This window comes from Mobula hypostoma, chromosome 5 (genome assembly GCF_963921235.1).
Source record: "Mobula hypostoma chromosome 5, sMobHyp1.1, whole genome shotgun sequence".
NCBI lineage: Eukaryota > Metazoa > Chordata > Chondrichthyes > Myliobatiformes > Myliobatidae > Mobula > Mobula hypostoma.
In genome coordinates this window covers 10,450,705-10,464,470 of record NC_086101.1, presented here as the reverse complement: position 1 = coordinate 10,464,470, position 13,766 = coordinate 10,450,705, and the positions used below count along the sequence as shown (strand labels likewise).

General features: G+C 60.1%; 1 protein-coding gene across 1 annotated transcript in view; it reads right to left on the bottom strand.

Moving 5' to 3' along the window:
• LOC134346574 (butyrophilin subfamily 3 member A1-like) overlaps positions 1–13,766 on the bottom strand; it is a 141,840-nt gene that overhangs the window by 57,924 nt on the left and 70,150 nt on the right. The window lies entirely within an intron of this gene.

Here is a 13,766-nt window from a genome sequence, read left to right as displayed (position 1 = left end):
GGAGTTGGAGAGAGGGTTGGAGAGAGGGGTTTGGAGAGTGGGGGGTGGAGAGAGGGGTTGTACAGAGGGGTTGGAGAGAGGAGGTTGGAGAGGGGGGGTTGGAGAGGGGGGGTTGGAGGGGGGGTTGGAGAGGCGGGGTTGGAGAGAGGGGTTTGGAGAGGGGGTTTGTAGAGAGTGGTTTGGAGGGGGTGGTTGGAGGGGGGTTGGGGGGGGTTGGAGAGAGGAGTTTTGAGGGAGGGGTTGGAGAGGGGTTTGGACAGAAGGGTTTGGAGAGAGTTGTCTGGAGAGTTGGGGGTGGAGATGGGGATTCGAGAGAGCGGGGTTCGAGAGAGGTGGTGTTCGAGATAGGGGGTTGGAGAGAGAGGTTTGGAGAGAAGGGTTTGGAGAGGGGGTTGGAGAGAGGCGTTGGAGAGAGGGGGTTGGATAGAGGGGTTTGGAGAGGGGGTTGGAGAGAGGGGTTTGGAGAGAGGAGTTGGAGAGAGAGTTGGAGAGAGGGGTTTGGAGAGTGGGGGGTGGAGAGAGGGGTTGGACAGAGGGGTTGGAGAGAGGGGGTTGGAGAGAGGGGGTTGGAGAGAGGGGGTTGGAGAGAGGGGGTTGGAGAGAGGGGTTGGAGAGAGGGGTTTGGAGAACGGGGGTTGGAGGGGGGGTTGGAGACAGAGGTTTGGAGAGAGGAGTTGGAGAGAGGGTTGGAGAGGGGGTTGGAGAGAAGGGGTAGAGAGAGAGGGGAGAGGGGATTGGAGAGGGGTTTGGAGAGGGGTTTGGAGAGAGGGTTTTGGAGAGGGGGTTGGAGAGGGGTGTGGAGAGGTGGGGGTTAGAGGGGATTGGAGAGAGGAGTTGGAGAGGAGGTTGGAGAGAGGGGTTTGGAGAGAGGAGTTTGGAGAGAGGGGGTTGGAGAGAAGGGTAGGAGAGAAGGGTTTGAAGAGCGGATTGGAGAGAGTGGTTGGAGAGGGGTTTGGAGAGAGGGGTTTGAGAGGGGTTTGGAGAGGGGGGGTTGGAGAGAGGGGGGTTCGAGGGAGGTGGGGTTCGAGAGAAGGGGTTGGAGAGAGGTGGTTGGAGAGAGGGGGTTGGAGAGGGGGGGTTGGAGAGGGGGGGATGGAGGGGATGGAGAGAGAGGGGTTTGGAGAGAGGAGTTGGAGAGAGAGTTGGAGAGAGGGGTTTGGAGAGTGGGGGGTGGAGAGAGGGGTTGGACAGAGGGGTTGGAGAGAGGGGGTTGGAGAGAGGGGGTTGGAGAGAGGAGGTTGGAGAGAGGGGGTTGGAGAGAGGGGTTGGAGAGAGTGGTTTGGAGAACGGGGGTTGGAGGGGGGGTTGGAGACAGAGGTTTGGAGAGAGGAGTTGGAGAGAGGGTTGGAGAGGGGGTTGGAGAGAAGGGGTAGAGAGAGAGGGGAGAGGGGATTGGAGAGGGGTTTGGAGAGGGGTTTGGAGAGAGGGTTTTGGAGAGGGGGTTGGAGAGGGGTGTGGAGAGGTGGGGGTTAGAGGGGATTGGAGAGAGGAGTTGGAGAGGAGGTTGGAGAGAGGGGTTTGGAGAGTGGGGTATAGAGGGGGGATGGAGAGAGAGGGGGATAGAGAGAGGGGGATAGAGAGAGGGGTTTGGAGAGGGGGTTGGAGAGAGGGGTTTGGAGAGAGGGGTTTGGAGAGGGGTTTGGAGAGGGGAGTTTGGAGAGAGGGGTTTGGAGATGGGGTTGGAGAGAGGGCTTGGAGAGGTGTTGGAGAGAGGGGTTTGGAGAGGGGTTTGGAGAGAAGAGGTTGGAGAGAAGGGGTTGGAGAGAAGGGGTTGGAGAGAGGGAATGGAGAGAGGTGTTGGAGAGAGGGTTTTTGGAGAGAGGGTTGGAGAGAGAGGTTTGGAGAGAGGAGTTTGGAGAGAGGGGGTTGGAGAGAAGGGTAGGAGAGAAGGGTTTGAAGAGCGGATTGGAGAGAGTGGTTGGAGAGGGGTTTGGAGAGAGGGGTGTGAGAGGGGTTTGGAGAGGGGGGGTTGGAGAGAGGGGGGTTCGAGGGAGGTGGGGTTCGAGAGAAGGGGTTGGAGAGAGGTGGTTGGAGAGAGGGGGTTGGAGAGGGGGGGTTGGAGAGGGGGGGATGGAGGGGATGGAGAGAGAGGGGTTTGGAGAGAGGAGTTGGAGAGAGAGTTGGAGAGAGGGGTTTGGAGAGTGGGGGGTGGAGAGAGGGGTTGGACAGAGGGGTTGGAGAGAGGGGGTTGGAGAGAGGGGGTTGGAGAGAGGAGGTTGGAGAGAGGGGGTTGGAGAGAGGGGGTTGGAGAGAGGGGTTGGAGAGAGTGGTTTGAGAACGGGGGTTGGAGGGGGGGTTGGAGACAGAGGTTTGGAGAGAGGAGTTGGAGAGAGGGTTGGAGAGGGGGTTGGAGAGAAGGGGTAGAGAGAGAGGGGAGAGGGGATTGGAGAGGGGTTTGGAGAGGGGTTTGGAGAGAGGGTTTTGGAGAGGGGGTTGGAGAGGGGTGTGGAGAGGTGGGGGTTAGAGGGGATTGGAGAGAGGAGTTGGAGAGGAGGTTGGAGAGAGGGGTTTGGAGAGTGGGGTATAGAGGGGGGATGGAGAGAGAGGGGGATAGAGAGAGAGGGGTTTGGAGAGGGGGTTGGAGAGAGGGGTTTGGAGAGAGGGGTTTGGAGAGGGGTGTTTGGAGAGAGGGGTTTGGAGAGGGGGTTGGAGAGAGGTGTTGGAGAGAGGGGTTTGGAGAGGGGTTTGGAGAGAAGAGGTTGGAGCGAAGGGGTTGGAGAGAAGGGGTTGGAGAGAGGGAATGGAGAGAGGTGTTGGAGAGGGGGTTTTTGGAGAGAGGGTTGGAGAGAGAGGTTTGGAGAGAGGAGTTTGGAGAGAGGGGGTTGGAGAGAAGGGTAGGAGAGAAGGGTTTGAAGAGCGGATTGGAGAGAGTGGTTGGAGAGGGGTTTGGAGAGAGGGGTTTGAGAGGGGTTTGGAGAGGGGGTGTTGGAGAGGAGGGGATGGAGAGAGAGGGGTTTGGAGAGAGGGCTTGGAGAGAGGGGTTTGGAGAGGGGTTTGGAGAGAAGGGGTTGGAGAGAGGTGGGGTTTGAGATAGGGGGTTAGAGATAGGTGTTGGAGAGAGGGTTTTGGAAAGAAGGGGTTGGAGAGAGGGGATGGAGAGAGGTTTTGGAGAGGGGGTTTTTGGAGATAGGGTTGGAGAGAGGGGTTTGGATAGGGGATTGGAGAGGAGGGGGGGGTTGGAGTTGGAGAGAGGGGTTTGGAGAGAAGGGGTTGGAGAGAGGGGGTTGGAGAGAGGGGGTTGGAGAGATGGGGTTTGGAGAGAGGGGGTTGGAGAGAGGGGGTTGGAGAGAGGGGTTTGGAGAGAGGAGTTTGGAGAGAGGGGGTTGGAGATTGGGGGGTGGAGAGGGGGATGGAGAGAGGGGTTGGAGAGAGGTGTTGGAGAGGGGTTTGGAGAGGAGGTGGGGTTGGAGAGAGGTGGTTGGAGATAGGGGGTTGGAGAGATGGGGTTTGGAGAGGGGGTTGGAGGGGGTTTGGAGAGAGGGGTTGGAGAGAGGGGTTGGAGAGGGGGGTTGGAGAGGGGGGTTGGAGAGGGGGGTTGGAGAGGGGGGTTGGAGAGGGGGGTTGGAGAGGGGGGTTGGAGAGGGGGGTTGGAGAGGGGGGTTGGAGAGAGGGGGTTGGAGAGAGCGGGTTGGGGGGGTTGGAGAGCGTGGATTGGAGAGAGAGGGGTTGGAGAGGAGGGGGTTGGAGAGGGGGGGTTGGAGTGGGGGTTGGATAGGGGGGGTTGGAGAGTGGGGGTTGGAGAGACGGGTTTGCAGAGGGGTTTGTAATGGGTGATGGAGAGGGTTGGAGAGAAGGGTTTGGAGAGAGTGGTCTGGAGAGGTGGGGTTGGAGTCAGGGGTTTGGAGAGAGGGTTTGGAGAGTGGGGGGTGGAGAGGGGGATGGAGAGAGAGGTGTTTGAGAGAGGTGGGGTTCGAGATAGGGGGTTGGAGAGAGGGTTTTGGAAAGAAGGGGTTGGAGAGAGGGGTTGGAGAGAGGTGTTGGAGAGGGGGGTTTGGAGAGAGGGGTTGGAGAGATGGGGTTTGGAGAGGGGTTGTTGGAGTGAGGGGTTTGGAGAGGGGTTAGGAGAGGGGTTTGGAGAGAGGGGTTGGAGAGAGGGGTTTGGAGAGGGGATTGGAGAGGAGGGTGTGTTGGAGAGAGGGGGTTGGAGAGGAGGGGTTGGAGAGAGGGGCTTGGAGAGAGGGGGTTGGAGAGAGGGGGTGGAGAGAGGATGTTGGAGAGAGGGGGTTGGAGAGGGGTTCGAGAGAGGGGGTTGGAGAGAGGGGGTTGGAGAGAGGAGGTTGGAGAGAGGGGCTTGGATAGAGGGGTTTGGAGAGAGGAGGTTGGAGAGAGGGGCTTGGAGAGAGGTGGTTGGAGAGAGGGGGTGGAGAGGGGGTGGAGAGGGGTTGGAGAGAGGGGTTGGATAGAGGGGTTTGGAGAGAGGAGGTTGGAGAGAGGGGCTTGGAGAGAGGGTTGGAGAGAGGAGGTTGGAGAGAGGGGGTTGGAGAGAGGAGGTTGGAGAGAGGGGTTGGAGAGAGGGGGTTGGATAGAGGGGTTTGGAGAGGGGGTTGGAGAGAGGGGTTTGCTGGGGGGGTTGGAGGGGGGGGTTGGAGACGGGTTTGGAGAGAGGAGTTGGAGAGAGGGTTGGAGAGAGGGGTTTGGAGAGTGGGGGGTGGAGAGAGGGGTTGGACAGAGTGGTTGGAGAGAGGGGTTGGAGAGAGGGGTTGGAGAGCGGGGATTGGAGAGAGGGGATTGGAGATAAGGGGGTTGGAGAGGCGGGGTTGGAGAGAGGGGGGTTGGAGAGGGGTTTGGAGAGAGGGATTTGGAGAGGGGGGGTTTGGAGAGTGGGTGTTGGAGGGGGTGTTGGAGGGGGGGATTGAATGGGGTTTTGGAGAGTAGGGGTTGGAGGGGGGATTGGAGAGGGGAGTTGGAGAGGGTGTTTGGAGAGGGGGGTTGGAGAGGGGGGTTTGGAGAGGGGGGTTGGAGAGGGGGGTTTGGAGAGGGGGGTTTGGAGAGGGGGGTTTGGAGAGAGGTGGTTGGAGAGAGGGGTTTGGAGAGAGTTGTTTGGAGAGGGGGTGTTGGAGAGTGGGGGTTGGAGGGGGGATTGAATGGGGTTTTGGAGAGTGGGGGTTGGAGTGGGGTTGGAATGGGGATTGAAGGGGGGGGTTTGGAGAGGGGGGTTTGGATAGTGGGGTTTGGAGAGAGTTGATTGGAGAGGGGGGTTGGAGAGTGGGGGGTGGAGAGGTGGATGGAGAGAGGGGGGTTCGAGAGTGGGGGTTGGAGGGGGTGTTGGAGGGGGGGTTGGAGAGGGGGGGGTTAGAGGGGGGGTTGGAGAGAGAGGTTTGTGGAGAGAAGTTTGGAGAGAGGGTGTTTGGAGGGGGTTAGAGGGGAGGTTAGAGAGGGGTTTTATCGAGAGGGGTGTTGGAGAGTGAGGTGGGGTTAGAGAGAGGGAGGGCTGGAGAGAAGGGGTTTAGAGGAGGAGTGATGGGGATGGGATGAGGGGGAGAAGGCAGTAGAGGGGAGGGCTGGAGGGGGAGTGTTAGACAGAGGGTGGAGAGAGGGGTTTAGAGGGAGGGAGTTAGAGAGGGGAGAATTGGAGTGGGAGCTAGAGGGACGGGGTTTGGAGTGAGGGTGATCAGAGCAGGGTCTGATGGGGAGGGGTTGGGCGAGGGGGTAAGGGGGAAACGGAGGCTGGAGAGAGAGTTAAGAGAGGGGGGAGTTAAAGAGAGGTGGAGTTAGATAGAGGGGGTTAGAGAGCAGGGAGGAGTTAGAGAGGGTGGTTAGAGAGAGCGATTAGAGGGGTGTTTAGAGAGGAGGAGTTAGAGGGGGAATTAGGGGGCGTTAGGGAGGGAGTTGGGTGGGATAGAGAGATGGTGGGAATTAGAGAGGGGGTAGTTAGAAATGGGAGAGTTAGAGCAGGGGACAAAAGAGTGAGGAGTTAGAGAAAGGAGGAGTTAGAGAGCCGAGGTAGAGAGAGAGGTAGAACGGGTGCAAACGAGGGATTAAAGAGTGGGCAGGAGTGTTAGGAGGGAGATAAGGGGTGACTGGTAAGGGCATCGAGTGAGGGGTGAGAGAGGGGTTAAAGTGAGCGGTTAGAAAGAGTGGTCAGAGATAAAGGGGTGTAAAGAGAGAGGCGGTTTGAGGGTTAGAGGAAGCACGAGTGAAGTGAGACGGGGTGTGATCGAGAGGAGAAGGAGTGTGGGGGAGGAGCGGGGGAGGTGGGGGATGGGGAAGAGTGCGGGGGCAGAGGGAGGGTGGAGAGGGGGAGAGGGAGTGGGTCAAGGGTGAGGGCGAGGGGGAATGCAAGTGGGAAAGGGGGAAGGGAGTGAGAAGGGGTAGTGTGGGAGGGGGAGGGGTGGGAGAGAGGAAGAAGGTGGGGGAGAGGGTGTGCGGGAGGGAGGGAGTGGTGGGGAGAGAGGACGAGGGGTGGGGGTAGTCTGGGAGAGAGAGAGTGTGGGGAAATAGGGGATTTGAGTGATCTAGTTGGGGTGCAAGGTGGGAGAGAGAACGGGAGGGGAGGGAATGAAAGGTAGAGAGGAGGGAGAGAGTGGATGGAAAGGGAGAAAGGTGGAGAGAGAGGGAGAGAGGGGAAGACTGGGGAAAGAAGGGGTATGAGAGGGTGAGAATGGGGCATGGGAGAGAGTGGTGATGAGGAGAGAGGTGAGGGGGTTAGAGAGGTGAAGGGTGAAGTGGGTTAAAGGAGGTGAGGGATTGGGGAAATGGGAGGAGTTGGGGGTGAAGGGTTAACGGAAGAGAGGAGTGGGAAGGGGTAAAGAAGAAGGGATAGGTGGGAGAGGGCTGAGGTGAGGGAAACACTGGGGAGGTGAGGTTGAGGAGGGGAGGGGCAGGGTGAGAGGGAAAGGGGAAGGGGGAGTGGGAAGGGAATAAAGCAAAAAGGGTTGGTGAAGGAAACTGGGAGAGGTGAGAGGGAGTGCGGAAGGTGAGGGGGAGTGAGGGAGGTGAGGAGGAGTGAGGGAGGTGAGGAGGAGTGAGGGAAGTGAGAGGGGAGTGTTGGTGAGGGGGAGTGTTGGAGGTGAGGGGGCAGTGAGGGAGGTGAGGTTGAGTGGGGGAATTGACGGGGATGTGAGTGAGGTGATGGGGAGTGTGGGTGAGGGGGAATGGGATGAGAGGGGGAGGGAGGAAGGAGAGAGGGAGGAACAGGGAGGTGAGGGGAAGTGAGGGAGGTGAGAAGTGAAAGGTCAGTGGAGGTGAGAGGTGTTGGGAAGTGAGGGGGGAGTGTGGGAGGTGAGGGGGAGTGTGCTAGGTGAGGGTGATGAGGGAGATAATGGAGGTGAGGGGGAGTGTGTGAACTGATGGGGGAGTGTGGGAGGTGAGGAGAATTGAGGGGAGATGAAGGGGAGTGTGGGAGGTGAGGGAGAGTGTGGGAGATGAGGGAGAGTGTGGGAGGTGAGGGAGAGTGTGGGAGGTGAGGGAGAGTGGGAGAGTGTTGGAGGTGATGGGCGAGTGTTGGAGGTGATGAGCGAGTGAGGGAGGTGAGGAGGCAGTGAGGGAGGTGAGGGGGAGCGAGGGAGGTGAGGTTAAGAGAGGGGAGAGTGGGGAAGTGAGTTGGAGTGGGGGAATTGACGGAGATGTGAGTGAAGTGAGGGGGTGTGTGGGAGGTGAGGGGAATGAGGGAGGAGAGGGAGAGTGAGGGAGGTGAGGCAAGTGAAAGAGGTGAGGGGAAGAGAGAGAGGTGAGGGGAAGTGAGAGATGCGAGGGGGAGTGTTGGAGGTGAGTGGGGAGTGCTGGAGGTGAGGGGGAGTGTTGGAGCTGAGGGCGAGTGTGGGAGGTGAGAGGGAGAGTGGGAGGTGAGAGGGAGAGTGGGAGGTGAGAGGGAGAGTGGGAGGTTGAGGAGGGAGTGTGGGTGAGGGGGAGTGCTGGAGGTGAGGGAGAGTGTAGGTGAGGGGCAGTGTGATGTGAGGGAGAGTGTGGGAGGTGAGGGAGAGTATTGGATGTGATGGGGAGTGAGGGAGGTGAGGTTAAGTGAGGGGAGAGTGGGGAGGTGAGGTAGAGTGGGGGAATTGACGGCGATGTGAGTGAGGTGAGGGGGAGTGTGGGAGGTGAGGGGGAATGGGAGGAGAGGGGGAATGGGAGGAGAGGGGGAATGGGAGGAGAGAGGGAGTGAGGGAGGATCAGGGAACTGAGGGAGGTGAGGGGAAGTGATGGAGGTGAGGAGACGTGAAAGAGGTGAGGGGAGGTGAGAGAGGTGTTGGGAAGTGAGGGGCAGTGTGGGAGGTGAGGGGGAGTGTGGGAGGTGAGGGGGAGTGTGGGAGGTGAGGAGGGAGTGTGGGAGGTGAGGGGGAGTGTAGGTGAGGGGCAGTGTGATGTGAGGGAGAGTGTGGGAGGTGAGGGTGAGTAAGGGAGGTAAGGGGGGGTATGGGAGGTGAAGGGCAGTGTTGGAGGTGAGGGGGAGTGATGGAGTTGAGGGGGAGTGTTGGAGGTGAGGGGGTGCGTGTGAACTGATGGGAGAGTGTGGGAGGTGAGGGTGAGTGGGAGGTGAGGGGAATTGAGGGGAGTGTGGGATGTGAGGGATAGTGTGGGAGAGTATTGGAGGTGAGGGGGGAGCGAGGGAGGTGAGGTTAAGTGAGGGGAGAGTGGGGAGGTGAGGTAGAGTGGGGGAATTGACGGCGATGTGAGTGAGGTGAGGGGGAGTGTGGGAGGTGAGGGGAAGTGAGAGAGGCGAGGGGGAGTGTTGGAGCTGAGTGGGGAATGCTGGAGGTGAGGGGGAAGTGTTGGAGGTGAGTGGCGAGTGCTGGAGGTGAGGGGGAAGTGTTGCAGGTGAGGGGGAGTGTGGGAGCTGAGGGCGAGTGCTGGAGGTGAGGGGGGAGTGCTGGAGGTGAGGGGGAGTGCTGGAGATGAGGGGGGAGTGCTGGAGGTGAGGGGGAGTGTGGGAGGTGAGGGGGAGCGAGGGAGGTGAGGTTAAGAGAGGGGAGAGTGGGGAAGTGAGTTGGAGTGGGGGAATTGACGGAGATGTGAGTGAAGTGAGGGGGAGTGTGGGAGGTGAGGGGAATGAGGGAGGAGAGGGAGAGTGAGGGAGGTGAGGCAAGTGAAAGAGGTGAGGGGAAGAGAGAGAGGTAAGGGGAAGTGAGAGACGCGAGGGGGAGTGTTGGAGGTGAGTGGGGAGTGCTGGAGGTGAGGGGGAGTGTTGGAGCTGAGGGCGAGTGTGGGAGGTGAGAGGGAGAGTGGGAGGTGAGAGGGAGAGTGGGAGGTGAGGAGGGAGTGTGGGAGGTGAGGGGGAGTGCTGGAGGTGAGGGGGAGTGTAGGTGAGGGGCAGTGTGATGTGAGGGAGAGTATTGGATGTGATGGGGAGTGAGGGAGGTGAAGTTAAGTGAGGGGAGAGTGGGGAGGTGAGGTAGAGTGGGGGAATTGACGGCGATGTGAGTGAGGTGAGGGGGAGTGTGGGAGGTGAGGGGGAATGGGAGGAGAGAGGGAGTGAGGGAGGATCAGGGAACTGAGGGAGGTGAGGGGAAGTGATGGAGGTGAGGAGACGTGAAAGAGGTGAGGGGAGGTGAGAGAGGTGTTGGGAAGTGAGGGGCAGTGTGGGAGGTGAGGGGGAGTGTGGGAGGTGAGGGGGAGTGTGGGAGGTGAGGGGGAGTGTGGGAGGTGAGGGGGAGTGTGGGAGGTGAGGGTGAGTAAGGGAGGTAAGGGGGAGTATGGGAGGTGAAGGGCAGTGTTGGAGGTGAGGGGGAGTGATGGAGTTGAGGGGGAGTGTTGGAGGTGAGGGGGTGCGTGTGAACTGATGGGAGAGTGTGGGAGGTGAGGGTGAGTGGGAGGTGAGGGGAATTGAGGGGAGATGAAGGGGAGTGTGGGATGTGAGGGAGAGTGTGGGAGAGTATTGGAGGTGAGGGGGGAGCGAGGGAGGTGAGGTTAAGTGAGGGGAGAGTGGGGAGGTGAGGTGGAGTGGGGGAATTGACGGGGATGTGAGTGAGGTGAGGGGGAGTGTGGGAGGTGAGGGGAAGTGAGAGAGGCGAGGGGGAGTGTTGGAGCTGAGTGGGGAAGTGTTGGAGGTGAGTGGCGAGTGCTGGAGGTGAGGGGGAAGTGTTGCAGGTGAGGGGGAGTGTGGAAGCTGAGGGCGAGTGCTGGAGGTGAGGGGGGAGTGCTGGAGGTGAGGGGGAGTGCTGGAGATGAGGGGGGAGTGCTGGAGGTGAGGGGGAGTGTGGGAGGTGAGTGAGTGTGGGAGGTGAGGGGGAGTGCTGGAGATGAGGGGGAGTGTGGGTGAGTGGGTGCGGGACGTGAGGTTGAGAGGGAGGTGAGGGGAATTGAGGGGAGATGAGGGGGAGTGTGTGATGTGAGGGAGAGGGGAGGTGAGGGAGACTATTGGAGATGCGGAGTGAGGGAGGTGAGGGGGCAGTGAGGGAGGCGAGGGAGGTGAGGGGGAGCGAGGGAGATGAGGTTAAGTGAGGGGAGAGTGGGGAGGTGAGGTGGAGTGGGGGGATTGACGGGGATTTGAGAGAGGAAATGGGGAGTGTGGGAGGTGAGGGGGAATGGGATGAGAGGGGGAGGGAGGAAGGAGAGAGGGAGGAGCAGGGAAGTGAGGGAGGTGAGGGGAAGTGAGGGAGGTGAGAAGTGAAAGAGGTGAGGGGAGGTGAGAGTGGTGTTGTGAAGTGAGGGGGGAGTGTGGGAGGTGAGGGGGAGTGTGGGAGGTGAGGGTGAGTGAGGGAGGTAATGGAGGTGAGGGGGAGTGTGTGAACTGATGGAGTGTGGGAGGTGAGGGTGAGTGGGATGTGAGGAGAATTGAGGGGAGATGAAGGGGAGTGTGGGAGGTGAGGGAGAGTGTTGCAGGTGATGGGCAAGTGAGGGAGGTGAGGGGGACCGAGGAAGGTGAGGTTAAGTGAGCGGAGAGTGGGGAGGTGAGGTGGAGTGGGGGGATTGACGGGGATGTGAGAGAGGAAATGGGGAGTGTGGGAGGTGAGGGGGAATGGGATGAGAGGGGGAGGGAGGAAGGAGAGAGGGAGGAGCAGGGAAGTGAGGGAGGTGAGGGGAAGTGAGGGAGGTGAGAAGGAAAGAGGTGAGGGGAGGTGAGAGTGGTGTTGTGAAGTGAGGGGGGAGTGTGGGAGGTGAGGGGGAGTGTGGGAGGTGAGGGTGAGTGAGGGAGGTAATGGAGGTGAGGGGGAGTGTGTGAACTGATGGAGTGTGGGAGGTGAGGGTGAGTGGGATGTGAGGAGAATTGAGGGGAGATGAAGGGGAGTGTGGGAGGTGAGGGAGAGTGTTGCAGGTGATGGGCAAGTGAGGGAGGTGAGGGGGCAGTGAGGGAGGTGAGGTTAAGTGAGGGGAGAGGGGGGAGGTGAGGTGGAGTGAGGGAATTGACGGGGATATGAGTGAGGTGAGGGGGAGTGTGGGAGATGAGGGGGGATGAGGGAGGAGAGGGAGCTGAGGGGAAGTGAAAGAGGTGAGGGGAAGTGAGAGAGGTGAGTGGAAGTGAGGGAGGCGAGGGGGAGTGTTGGAGGTGAGTGGGAGTATTGTAGGTGAGTGGGGAGTGCTGGAGGTGAGGGGGAAGTGTTGCAGGTGAGGGGGAGTGTGGGAGCTGAGGGCGAGTGCTGGAGGTGAGGAGTGAGTGTGGGAGGTGAGGAGTGAGTGTGGGACGTGAGAAGGGAGTGTGGGAGGTGAGGGGGAGTGGGAGGTGAGGTTGAGAGGGAGGTGAGGGGAATTGAGGGGAGATGAGGGGGAGTGTGTGATGTGAGGGAGAGTGTGTGAGGTGAGGGAGAGTATTGGAGGTGATGTGGAGTGAGGGAGGTGAGTGGGCAGTGAGGGAGGTGAGGGGGAGCGAGGGAGGTGAGGTTAAGTGAGAGGAGAGTGGGGAGGTGAGGTTAAGTGAGAGGAGAGTGGGGAGGTGAGGTGGAGTGGGGGAATTGACGGGGATGTGAGAGAGGTGATGGGGAGTGTGGGAGGTGAGGGGGAATGGGAGGAGAGGGGGAGGGAGGGAGGAGAGAGGGAGGAGCAGGGAAGTGAGGGAGGTGAGAAGTGAAAGAGGTGAGGGGAGGTGAAAGAGGTGTTGGGAAGTGAGGGGGGAGTGTGGGAGGTGAGGGGGAATGTGGGAGGTGAGGGAGAGTGTTGGAGGTGATGGGCAGTGAGGGAGGTGAGGGGGAGCGAGGAAGGTGAGGTTAAGTGAGCGGAGAGTGGGGAGGTGAGGTGGAGTGGGGGAATTGACGGAGATGTGAGTGAGGTGATGGGGAGTGTGGGAGGTGAGGGGGAATGGGATGAGAGGGGGAGGGAGGAAGGAGAGAGGGAGGAGCAGGGAGGTGAGGGGAAGTGAGGGAGGTGAGAAGTGAAAGGTGAGGGGAGGTGAGAGAGGTGTTGGGAAGTGAGGGGGGGAGTGTGGGAGGTGAGGGGGAGTGTGGGAGGTGAGGGTGATGAGGGAGATAATGGAGGTGAGGGGGAGTGTGTGAACTGATGGGGGAATGTGGGAGGTGAGAATTGAGGGGAGATGAAGGGGAGTGTGGGAGGTGAGGGAGAGTGTGGGAGGTGAGGGAGAGTGTGGGAGGTGAGGGAGAGTGTGGGAGGGGAGGGAGAGTATGGGAGGTGAGGGAGAGTGTTGGAGGTGATGGGCGAGTGTTGGAGGTGATGGGCGAGTGAGGGAGGTGAGGGTGCAGTGAGGGAGGTGAGGGGGAGCGAGGGAGGTGAGGTTAAGTGAGGGGAGAGTGGGGAAGTGAGTTGGAGTGGGGGAATTGACGGGGATATGAGTGAAGTGAGGGGGAGCGAGGGAGGTGAGGGGAATGAGGGAGGAGAGGGAGAGTGAGGTGGTGAGGGGAAGTGAGAGAGGTGAGGGTATGTGAGTGAGGTGAGGGAGTGTGTGGGAGGTGAGGGAGAGTGTTGGATGTGATGGGGAGTGAGGGAGGTGAGGGGGCAGTGAGGGAGGTGAGGGGGAGTGAAGGAGGTGAGGTTAAGTGAGGGGAGAGTGGGGAGGTGAGGTGGAGTGGGGGAATTGACGGGGATGTGAGTGAGGTGAGGGGGAGTGTGGGAGGTGAGGGGAATGAGAGAGGAGAGGGTGAGTGAAGGAGGTGAGGGAAAGTGAGAGAGGCGAGGGGAAGTGAGAGAGGCGAGGGGGAGTGTTGGAGGTGAGTGGGAGTGTTGGAGGTGAGTGGGGAGTGTTAGAGGTGAGGGGGAGAGTGGGAGGTGAGGGGGGAGTGTGGGAGGTGAGTGGGAGTGTGGGAGGTGAGAGGGAGTGTGGGAGGTGAGGAGGGAGTGTGGGAGGTGAGAGGGAGTGCTGGAGGTGAGGGGGAGTGCGGGAGATGAGGTTCAGAGGGAGCTGAGAGGAATTGAGGGGAGATGAGGGGGAGTGTGAGATGTGAGGGAGAGTGTGGGAGGTGAGGGAGAGTATTGGAGGTGAGGGGGAGTAAGGGGGAAGTGAGGGAGGTGAGGGAGAGTGAGGGAGGTGAGGGGGAGTGAGGGAGGTGAGGGGGAGTGAGGGAGGTGAGGTTAAGTGAGAGGAGAGTGGGGAGGTGAGGTGGAGTGGGGGAATTGACGGGGATGTGAGTGAGGTGAGGGAGAGTGTGGGAGGTGAGGGGGAGTGTGGGAGGTGAGGGTGAATGGGAGGAGATGTGTAGGGAGGGAGGAGAGAGGAAGTGAGGGAGGAGCAGGGAAGAGTGGGATGTGAGGGGAAGTGAGGGAGGTGAGGAGAAATGAAAGAGGTGAGGGGAGGTGAGGGATGTTTTGGGAAGTGAGGGGGGAGTGTGCGAGGTGAGGGGGAGTATGGGAGGTGAGGGTGAGTGAGGGAGGTGAGGGTGAGTGAGGGAGGTAAGGGGGAGTGTGGGAGGTGAGGTGCAGTGTGGGAGGTGAGGTGCAGTGTTGGA